Raw genomic sequence first — 10,608 nt, 5'->3', positions numbered from 1 at the left:
ATCATGCTTGGGAGGGTGGAGGGACAGCGCAGGAGAGGAAGGCCCTCTATGAGGTGGATTGATTCAGTGAATGGGATAATTGGGATGGGAGTGTCAGAGACAGTGCGAATGACACAGGACAGAGCGGAGTTTAGGGCTGTTGTACATAGGGTCGCTATGAGTAACAAGCGACTCGATGGCACATAACAACAACAACAACATATTTATCAGAGTAATGTATAATGCAACTCTGATAATGTGATGTACAATGTAAAGATCTACATATAAGCATTGCAACAGTATCATACCAACTAAAACACCAAATAAACCGTGAACAGTTAAAAAAAAAAGAGATAGGAAAACCATGGGGCCTCTAAAATCATGCTCTATATACACAATGTGCAAGGAGCTGGAGTCAGAAAATTAGAAGAGCCGAACTCACTCAGCATTTCTTAAGGTCAAAGAACTGAAGAACAAATTCAAACCTCGACTTGTTATACTTAAGGATGCTTTGGGCAGAATATTAAATGATCCAGGAAACATTAAAAAAGTTAGAAAGAGTATACAGAGTCAATGTACCAAAAGGAATTGGCAGACTCAGAAGAATTTAATGAAACAACATGTGAGCAAGAATCTATGGTGATAAATGAAGAAGTTCAAGCTGCTTTGAAGGAATTGGCAAAAAAATAAGGCACCAGGAATTGATTGTATACCAATTGACATATTTCAGCTAACAGATGCTGCCCTAGATGTGCTCACCAAGTTGTGTCAAGAAATCTGGAGGACAACTACTTGGCCAACTGACTGGAAGGGATCTATATTTGTTTTCATTCCAAAGAAAGGTGAGCCAACAGTATATCAAATAATATCATGATATTACATGTGAGCAAGATTCTGCTGAAGACTATCCAAAAACGACTGGAACATCACATCAACAGAGAACAGTCAGAAGTTCAGGCTGGCTTTAGAAGAGGTCGTGGTACTAGGAATATTGTAGCTAATGGACGTTGGCTGAAAGCAGGTACCAGAGGAATGTCTATCTGTGTTTCATTGATTATGCAAAGACATAATCATGATTGGTGAAAGATCTATCAACAATCTGTATTATGCAGATGATACAACCCAGCTTGCTGAAACTAAGGAGGACCTTAAGGGCTTGCTGCAGAAGACAAGGACTGCAGCCTCCAATATGGATTGAGGCTCAATTTCAAGAAAACAAAGATTCTCTCACCACTGGGCCAATTGGCAGCATCAGGATGGAGGGTGAAGAGATTGAGATTGTTCACAGCTTTAATTTGCTTGGCTCCACAGTCAAGCCCCCAGCAAACAGGAAATTAAAAGACATATTGCGATGGGAAAGTCTGTTGTTAGGGACCCCTCCAAAGTACTGAAAAACCTTAGTGTCATTCTGGAGGCTAAGGTGCACCTGAGACAGGCCATGGTCTTTGCAATCACTTGCTATGCATCAGAGAGTTGGATAATCACTAGAGATGATAGAAGGAGAATTGATGCCTTTAAACTGTGGTGTTGGAGAAGAGTATTGAATATACCATGGACTGCTAAGAAAACAAACAGGTTCGTCCTGAAAAAGGTTAAACCAGGATGCTCCTTCGAGGCAAGGATTCTGAAGCTTCATCTGACATACTTTGGACATGTTGCAAGGAGGTATCAGTCCTTGAAGGACGCCATGCTTGGAAGGGTGGAGGTACAGCGAAGGAGAGGAAGACCCTCTATGAGGTGGACTGATTCCGTGACTGGGGTAATGGGGTAGGTGTGTTGGCACAGGAGAGAGCAGTATAGGGCTGTTGAACATAGGGTCACTATGAGTCACAAGCGACTCGATGGAACATAGCAACAACATACACACATTGATCTCTATTTTGTACTAAGTGTTGTTTTCATTAAAAGACCTCATCTCATTGCCATTGAATTAGAACTAATTCCTAGCTGATCATCCCATGGGTTTTCTGAGACTGTAAATCACATGGATCTTTCTGCTGAGGAGCTGCTGGTGAGTTTGAACCACCAGAGACGAGAGGCCTTAGCAATACAACTCCCTGCTGACAGTGCCACCAGAACTCCCTACTATATGCCATTATTATAAGTATGACCAAAAATGAGAGTTAGAGAAAAAGAACCCGTTTGCTAATAAAGATATTGGCAGAAGAGTGGTAGTATGGGCCTGAAAAAAACTTGGCAGTACTTTAACTATAGTGCATCTTGTGCAAATGATTCCCTGTTTAACCAGAATTTGACTGGAAAGAGTAAAGATTGCTCTTCAGATTTCAAGGCACATCTTGTTGAAAATTACATTTCTTTGCTGATTTGAGCAGAGATTTTGAAAAGAATAAGTATGCCAGAAAGTTGGATTATACAAGTTTTTGCAGTTGGCTGAATTCCAAATGCAGGTCTGAACAAGATTTATTCCAACGTCTTAGTGGGTCTGTGCAAGAAGTATCTGCCCAGAGGTAGCCACATGTACAAGTAGTTTCAGCTGGCCTAATTCTGATCACTTTGTGGTACTCTTTCTACCCTTTAATAATAACCTAGGATCTTACTTTTAAAAACACTTTTCATTCATTGGCAATTAGCATATAAATTGCACTTAAGCCAGGAAAAATCTTTTAAAAAAATCCAACTTTTAAATTCTATTAATAAACAGAAATATCCTATTAATTTCACTCATTCAGCAAATATATGTTGAGTACGAAGGCACCGGGACCATCAAGATAAATCAGAAATAAATTCGGCCCACAACTAATTAGCCTGAGGTGGGAATGGGGTTCTAGTGGTTCAGTGGGAAAATGCCTGGCTGCTGATGAAAGCTCTGTGGTTTGAACCCAACAGCTGTGCTATGGCAAAAGGTGGTTTCCATCTGCTTCCACAAAGACTCCCTCTCAAGTCGATTTCAACCCATGGTGACCCCTCATCAAGATTTGAAGGTTGCAAATCTTTTCAGGACACTGCCTCATTTTTCTCCCATGCAGAAACTATATGGCCTTGAACTGTCAACCTTTTGGCTAGCAGCCCAACACTTAATGCACTACACTCTCAGGGCTTCTTTCTACAAAGTGTAAGGCCTTGAAGCCTTTATGGGGAATTTCTCCTTTGTGTTTTAAAATCACAGTAATTTATAATTTAGTTGACAGCAGTATGCTTTTGGGGGGAGTGGAGGAGAGGAGGATTTGAGGATAGATAACAGGTAAGTAGCTGGGTTAAGGGTCACGTTAATATGCAATGCTGTGGCTTTGGCCTCCTTTGCCAGAAGAAGATCTGAATAGGATGAAAGATAACAAGAAGGATGGTTCTGCCATGGAGGCACCAGGAAGTTTGCAGCAATTTCAGTGGCTCCTGAGAGACCTACTGCTCTGTGTTACAGTTTCAGAGACTTTAACTGCTGCCAAGCTCAGAGATGTCTAACTTGCTGAGAAACAAGGCAAGAAAACAATAGTAGAGGTGAAAGTATAGGTAATTTATTAAAGAAAGTGAGAGTGCCTACTAAAGAAAGATAAGGGTTTCTTTCAAAAAGAAAAGGAGTGGAGTGGAGGGGACAATGATGAGCTACCAGGGTCATGGGCTTACTGGGGTCATAGCCAGTCGTCTTCTTCCCAGGGCACACGAAACACAAAGCAGCTGAGTTGTGTTTAGACCAACAGAAAATGTTACTGGAAGTTCCCGGTCTTATCAGCTGTTCATGATGTCTAAAATACTAATTAAATTGATTAGCTTTTATCCTCCTGTTTGGGAAAGCACTTTATAATTTTAACTTTACCATTAACTCTCCTGTGTTTTTGCCCCCAAATTACTTAGCTACTATCCTACTCTTGACAGCTCATGTCTTTGTCAAGAACTTGAAAAACAGGATTCTGTGTTGGTGAGCTGTCTGCTTTATGGGATAGACAGACAAAAAGGTGACAATTAGAAATGCTGGCATTCTGGTGTGAAAGCCGAAAACCTGATTGGTATTTTCTCACTGGCCTGCGGCCAAAGCTAGCTCTTCCTGTGCGCTGTGAAGGAACTAGTCTCTGGATCCCAAAAGCTCTTTCACAATACACATCTTTTAGTCATCAAATGATAAACCAACTCCACTGAGAATGTTCATTAGTGCAATTTTATCAGAGGGCAACATAACTTTTTTAACTGAGATTTTAATGAATGTTTATAGAGAATATGGATTTTCATTCATTCACTCTTGCACATTTTCCTCCCTGCCCACTCCTCTCCCTCAGTTTGCTTTTCTCTTTTAAAAAAATTCTTTCATTATTGTGCAATCCAACACCCACCCTCACAATGCAATTTTTGAACAAGACATTTAGCTCCTTTCTATACAAAGAAATAATCAATCATAGAATTGAATATATGCACATGCAAAGGTGTGCATGGCAGCATTAATTAAAGTAATAAAAAATAGACACAATCAAAATGTCCAACAACAAACTGTGGCTGACTCTGAGAAAAATGAGAATCACAGAACACTTGATTGTGCAAGGAAACACTGCATGGTTCAAAATCAGAAAAGGTATACATCAAGGATGAATTCTAACTCCATACCTTTACAGTCTATATGCAGAACGAATCATCTGAGAAGCTGGACTCTGTGAAGAGGAATGTGGTATCAGGATTGGAGGAGGAGTTGTCAACAACCTGTGTTATGCAGATGATAAAACCTTGCTTGCCAAAACTGAGGAGGACTTGAAACATTTGCTGCAGAAGGTCAAGGATTACAGCATTCAATAAGCATTAAAGCTCAACTTTAAGAAAATAAAGATTCTCACCACTGGATCAGTTGGCAGCATGAGAGATGGAGAAGATCTTGAGACTGTTAGCAGCTTCAGTTTGCTTGGCTCCACAATCAATTCTCTTGGTAACAGAAGCCAGGAAATCAAAAGATTAATTGCACTGGAAAAAAATCTACTGTCAGGGACCACACCCAAAGTCTTAGGAACAATGATGTCACTCTGGATACTAAGATACACCTAAATGGTTTCCACAAATACTTTCTATGCATCAGAAAGCTGGAAAATATAAAGATCATAGAAAAAGAATTTGTGCCTTTGTGTTGTGGTGCTGGAGAAGAGATTGAACATACTGTGGACTGCTAAGAGAACAAACAGATATGTGCAAGAGAAGGAGAAACCAGGCTGCTCCTTGGAGGCAAGTATTTTGAAAGTCTGTGTCACATATTTTGGATACGTTGCAAGGAAAGACCAATCTCTGGAAAAAGACATCATGCTTGGAAGGGTGGAGGAATAGTGTAAGAGAGGAAGACGCTGGATGAATGGATTGACTCCGTGACTGTGGTAATGGGGATAGGTGTTCTAGAGACAATGAGGTTGGCTCAAGGTGGAGCAGGGTTCAGGGCTGTTGTACATAGGGTTACTATGAGTCACAAGCAACTCAACAACAACAACAATGGCATGATAGGGAGTTCTGGCGGGCTAGTGGTTAGAAGCTGTGCTGCAATTTCAAAGGCCCATGGCTCGAATCCACCAGCTCCAAGATTCTGGCTCAATAGCACATAACAACAGCAACAACATAGCATAATGTGACAATAAGTTTTATGGCATAAGCTGAAAACCCATCATTGCAGCTGAGTCATAACAACTTAGAGTTGACCCTCCCTTTGGTTTCCAAGGCTATAAATCACACAGGCATTTGTCCTTCTGTGGAGCCACTGGTGGATTCAAACCACCAGGAAGGAGTAACCTTTGGGTTAGCAACACACCTACCTATGGACCAGAGTTCACCATGGTATAATGCACTCTAATGCATAATAATAACTATATTATGCATAATGTTGCTGCTGTTGAGTCATGTAGTATACCAAAACAAACTCACTGCCATCAAGTTCAACTAATAGCAACTCTAGATTGGGTTTCTGAGGCTATAAATCTTTACAGGAAGAGAATGTCCATCACTTTCCCTAAAAGCAGCTAGTGGACTTAAACGGCCAACCTTTGGGTTAGCAGTCCAACACACAACACACTATACTGTCAAAACTCCTTACGGCACAATAGCACATAGCCACCAAAATGATGCTACAGGAAAACATTCACAATATGTGGAAATGTTCTTACAAACCATAACATGGTATTTATTATATTTTGCAAAGATGTGTGTATATTTGTCTTTGTGTGTGCTCACAAAAATAGAAGTCAAATGCTAATAGTGGTTTTCTCTCAAAGGAGCAGGAGTATATGATCCGCTGAAGGTCAGAGGCTTATATTCACTCAACAATTTTGAAGAAAAGTCATTCTTCAAGCCTGGAACGGAAATCAACCACTTGACTCAACTTTCAGCCAAACAATAGACGCGCCTATTAATGTGATTAATAACAACGTGGACGTACTCACTCCTTACAGCAATCAGCTTACATTAGATCGAAAGAGCAGCGATTGCCCAGAGATAAAGCTCCGCTGTGTGCCAGGGCCGTAACCTTTCTCCACGCCTGTTCAATCTGTCTGCAGAGCAAATCATTTGAAAAACTAGACTCTATGAAAAAGAATGTGGCATCAGGATTGGAGGAAGGCTCATCAATAACCTGTGTTATGCAAATGACAAAATCTTGATTGCTGAAAGTGAGGAAGACTGGAAATGGTTTCTGTAGAAGATCAAAGACACAGCCTTCAGTACGGATTACATCTCAATATAAAAAAAAAAAAAGATACACCAAAAATTCTCACCATTCGACCAATAGGCAACATCAAGATAGAGGGGGAAAAGACTAAAATAAACAAACAAAAAAAAGGATTAAAACAGTAAACAGTTTCATTTTACTTGGATCCACAATCCCTTGGTACCAGTGGTCAGACACCAGCATATATAATGGGGAAATCTTCTTTAAGGGACCTCTTCAGAGTACTGAAGAAAACTGGTGTCAGTTTGAAGACGAAGGTGCAACTAATTCCGCCCATGATCTTCAGTCACTTGCTAAACATCTGAGTGTTTGACAATGAACAAAGATGGCAGAAGAATTGATGCCTGTGAGCTGTGGTGTTAGGGAAGCGTACTGAATATCGCATGGACTGCAAAAAGAACAAACAGATATGTCTTGGGGAAAATAGAGGCAAGGATGGTGAAGCTTCATCTCACATACTTTGGGCTGCTGTTAGGAGGGGATATTCCTTGGGGAGGGACATCATGTTCTGAAAGGTGAAGGGTCAGCAAAAGAGAGGAAGACCCTCAAGGAGATTGACATAGTGACTGTAACGATGGGCTCAAGTATGCAAGAGATGATGAGGATGGATAGGATTTAGATCTGTTGTGCATAGAGTCACTATGAATGATACTCAACTCAAAGGCACGTAACAACAACAAATCTCAGGAAGCAGGAAAGTACAGATAGAAAAGAGGGATGGTGTGAGGAAATACAGGGAAGAAATGGGAAGACTGTGTTTACAATGTTCTTCTGTGCCATAGAGTTGGAACAGATGCGTGGCTGACTCTCTAGCAGGTTTTCAGAGGCAGCTGATTGCATGAGAAGAGACTGCTCATCTTCCTCCTGCAGAGCAGCTGGTGGATTTGAACTACATGGTTTTGGGTTGGCAGCAGCAAATTCCTTACCACTAGGCCACCAGAACTCCCTTTTTAAAATACAGGGGATTACAATCACAAACCATAATGTATATGAATCATTGAATGGAAAACTAATTTTCTCTAAGATTTTACTCAAACCACAGTAAAAAGGAAATAAAAATTAACCTACCCTAAATCTAAGCTCATTAATAAGGAGCTTAGGGTCGCTATGAGTCACAAACGACTCGACGGCACATAACAACAACAACCCAAAATCTAACAGCTTTCCAATTAAGTAATACCATTTAGCCTCATATAGCCCTTCCAGTTCAAAACTGTTGTTAGGGAATTCTATTTCTTTTTGAAATAGAATTGCTACAAGGTTCTAAATGTGTATCAGCCAAATACACATCCTTATTAATAAGCTTAGAAAAACTGTACAGGAGAAATCAAATTCATATGATTTTCTCTATTCTTGAGAATTCTACCCATTATTTAAGTATATATATTTCCAATCATAATAATTTTGACATTTGAATTTTAGAAACTCCTTGAGCATTTGCTCAACAATTTTCCTCTGCACTTTAAACTATATACAATTCAAGAAATGTAAGCCACATGTTTCTAGTTCACTTATACCTATATGATCCAAATCTCCTGTCAGCATTTATTTTTTTGTTAGCATTTGGATGGCTTTATTATAAACAGATATGTATTTAACCGAATCCTATTTCACTTCCCTTATGCATTATGATTTTGCTCTATTTGATGCTCACTAAAGGAATGTAACTTTCTTAAAAATTATAAATTGGGAACTCATAACAGGGTAAGTACTTTTCTGTGATTAAGTTCTGTGAATTTATGAAAGAAAGTGAAAAAAAGTTCTGCTATACTGACATGCTGTTTTTGAGGTATAAAATGTTATAAAAAATGTCCAACAAAACAATACAAGAGTTTTGGTATTAACACAAGTGAGGGCAGAAGAAAATTGCCCAACATGGAACTTTGTAGCATTATTTGTTTATTAACGTGCCACTTTTAAATTGGACATAGAATACTTTTTTATTTTATTAATTTTTAATGAACATTTACAGAGATTTTGGATTTCCATTTGTTCATTGTTGTATTTTTCTCTCTGCCCACCCCACCCCCCCAGTTCGCTCTTCTACTTGAAAAGTAAAAGAAAAATTCCTTCATTGGTATATAATCTCTCCCCACCCCTAGTACACTCCACTATGCAACCTTCATTCTGGACTCTTGTCATAACCATAATACCCAATCATATATTGCTTTTAAACTGTTCTCTCCCTCATCTATTTCAACATAGTAAACATAATTTATCCAGTTTTTCTCAGTCTTACCCCAACCCTGATGTCAGTCCCACTCTACTTTTATCATAGGGGAAAAAAGAGGAGTATACATTATTAATTAATGCAAAAACTAAGTCCTGAAATTTGCATTAACAAACAATACCTTTTTAGAGCTACCAGTTTTTGCTACTCTGAGGTACTTGAGGCCTTACTTAGTTTGGAAAATGTGAGGATTAACATTAAAAAATAATTTCTTTTCTAAATACTTAAAGTAGCTGTATCAAGTCTTTGTCCTGAGAACCAGAAGTCACCGGTTTCTCCCTCAAGGAAATGAAATCAAGTAAAATTTCAAATTGGAAGGAGTAAATTAAAAATGGTTGTATTTTTAAAAACCTAATTTACTTCTCTACACTCTTTTAGAATGTATTTATTTTTAATTATCACATCGTTATTTGAGCACTTTTTAAAATATAACTCTATTTAAGGTTCACGATTAGACATAAATTTATGTATAACAACAAACCAGCACAGGAATTTTTTCACAAAAAATAGTTCATTCTTGTTTTGGTAACATGTACTGTTGCTGGATTATTTTCAAGGTCAGTAAATCTATGCAAAAGACAGCCCTTTTTAATGGGTTGTGGTTTTTTTCTTGTGTGTATGTATAATGTTTTCTTGTTTTATTTTTTTGGTTTGGTTTTTTTCTCCCCATTTAAGTGCCTTATGTTGTTTTTTAGAATCTGTGTAATTTAATCTACATAATTATACCTTCAACACAAAAACTTCCATGGTGTTGTCTTAATCTATCACTAACAGCATGATCCAACCCAGCAGGTTAATACTCTTGAGACATCATGCAATCACAAAGCCAGATATGTTCATCAGAGAAAGAAAAGTCAAACATTGACAAAGAAATTAGAAATGCAGTTTTGTAATTCAAAGAAGCTACTCTCACAGTTTTAAGTCAAACTCACATCTGAGAACTTCTTGGACAACAACTAATTAAGAGGTCATAATGAAATTATTTTGCTTGATTGATATTTCAAACAATTTAAAGATTACAAGCATTCTTTTAAAACTCCTATTTTTCAAAATTGCTATTTCTTTTCCCCTCTCTTTTATGTTTATTTCTCTGATTTTGATATAGAAATTTTTATTTCAGAATTTAGTATTTCCCTATAACATTCCAGACTTTAGGATAATAAAAATTAATTAATTAACCTGACAATAATTATAATTTATTTTTAGAGAATTAAGTATGCACAATACAAGGCTTTTGCCCTCAATAGCCATGGAAGTATGAACAAGAAAAGTTGTGTACTCTGTTAGAATGAAAGAAGAGTTTTTTACCAAGAAATAATATACTTTGAGCCATAAAAATATTTCATCATTTTTACCATCAACAATTTATTCATTGCAAATGCTTTTTATAAGAAACACAAATGGTGACTGTATACATGGACCTCACCTGATGGTCTACCCAGAAATCAGATGGTCTACATCTGTGGAAAGAATCAATGGAGAAGTTCAATATCAGCTGTGAAAATTAGGCCAGGAGCTCATTGTGGAAGAGGTCATCAACTACTCATGTGCTTAAGTTCACTCAAATACAAACAGAAGCCAGAGAAAATGAAATAAAATCCACAAGAATAAAAATTTTACCTTGAGTTTATCCCACCTGAATTTAAAAACCATCTCAAGAACAGATTTGAGGCCTTGAACCTTAATGATCCAAAACCAGATGAGTTGTGGGAGGATATTAAAATGCAAAAGGGAGCTCTGGTGGCCTAGTGGCAAGAAGCTG

This window comes from Elephantulus edwardii, unplaced genomic scaffold (genome assembly GCF_000299155.1).
Source record: "Elephantulus edwardii isolate Elephantulus edwardi_28Jun2011 unplaced genomic scaffold, EleEdw1.0 scaffold00163, whole genome shotgun sequence".
In the NCBI taxonomy this organism is placed as follows: domain Eukaryota; kingdom Metazoa; phylum Chordata; class Mammalia; order Macroscelidea; family Macroscelididae; genus Elephantulus; species Elephantulus edwardii.
This window is presented reverse-complemented; position numbering follows the sequence as displayed.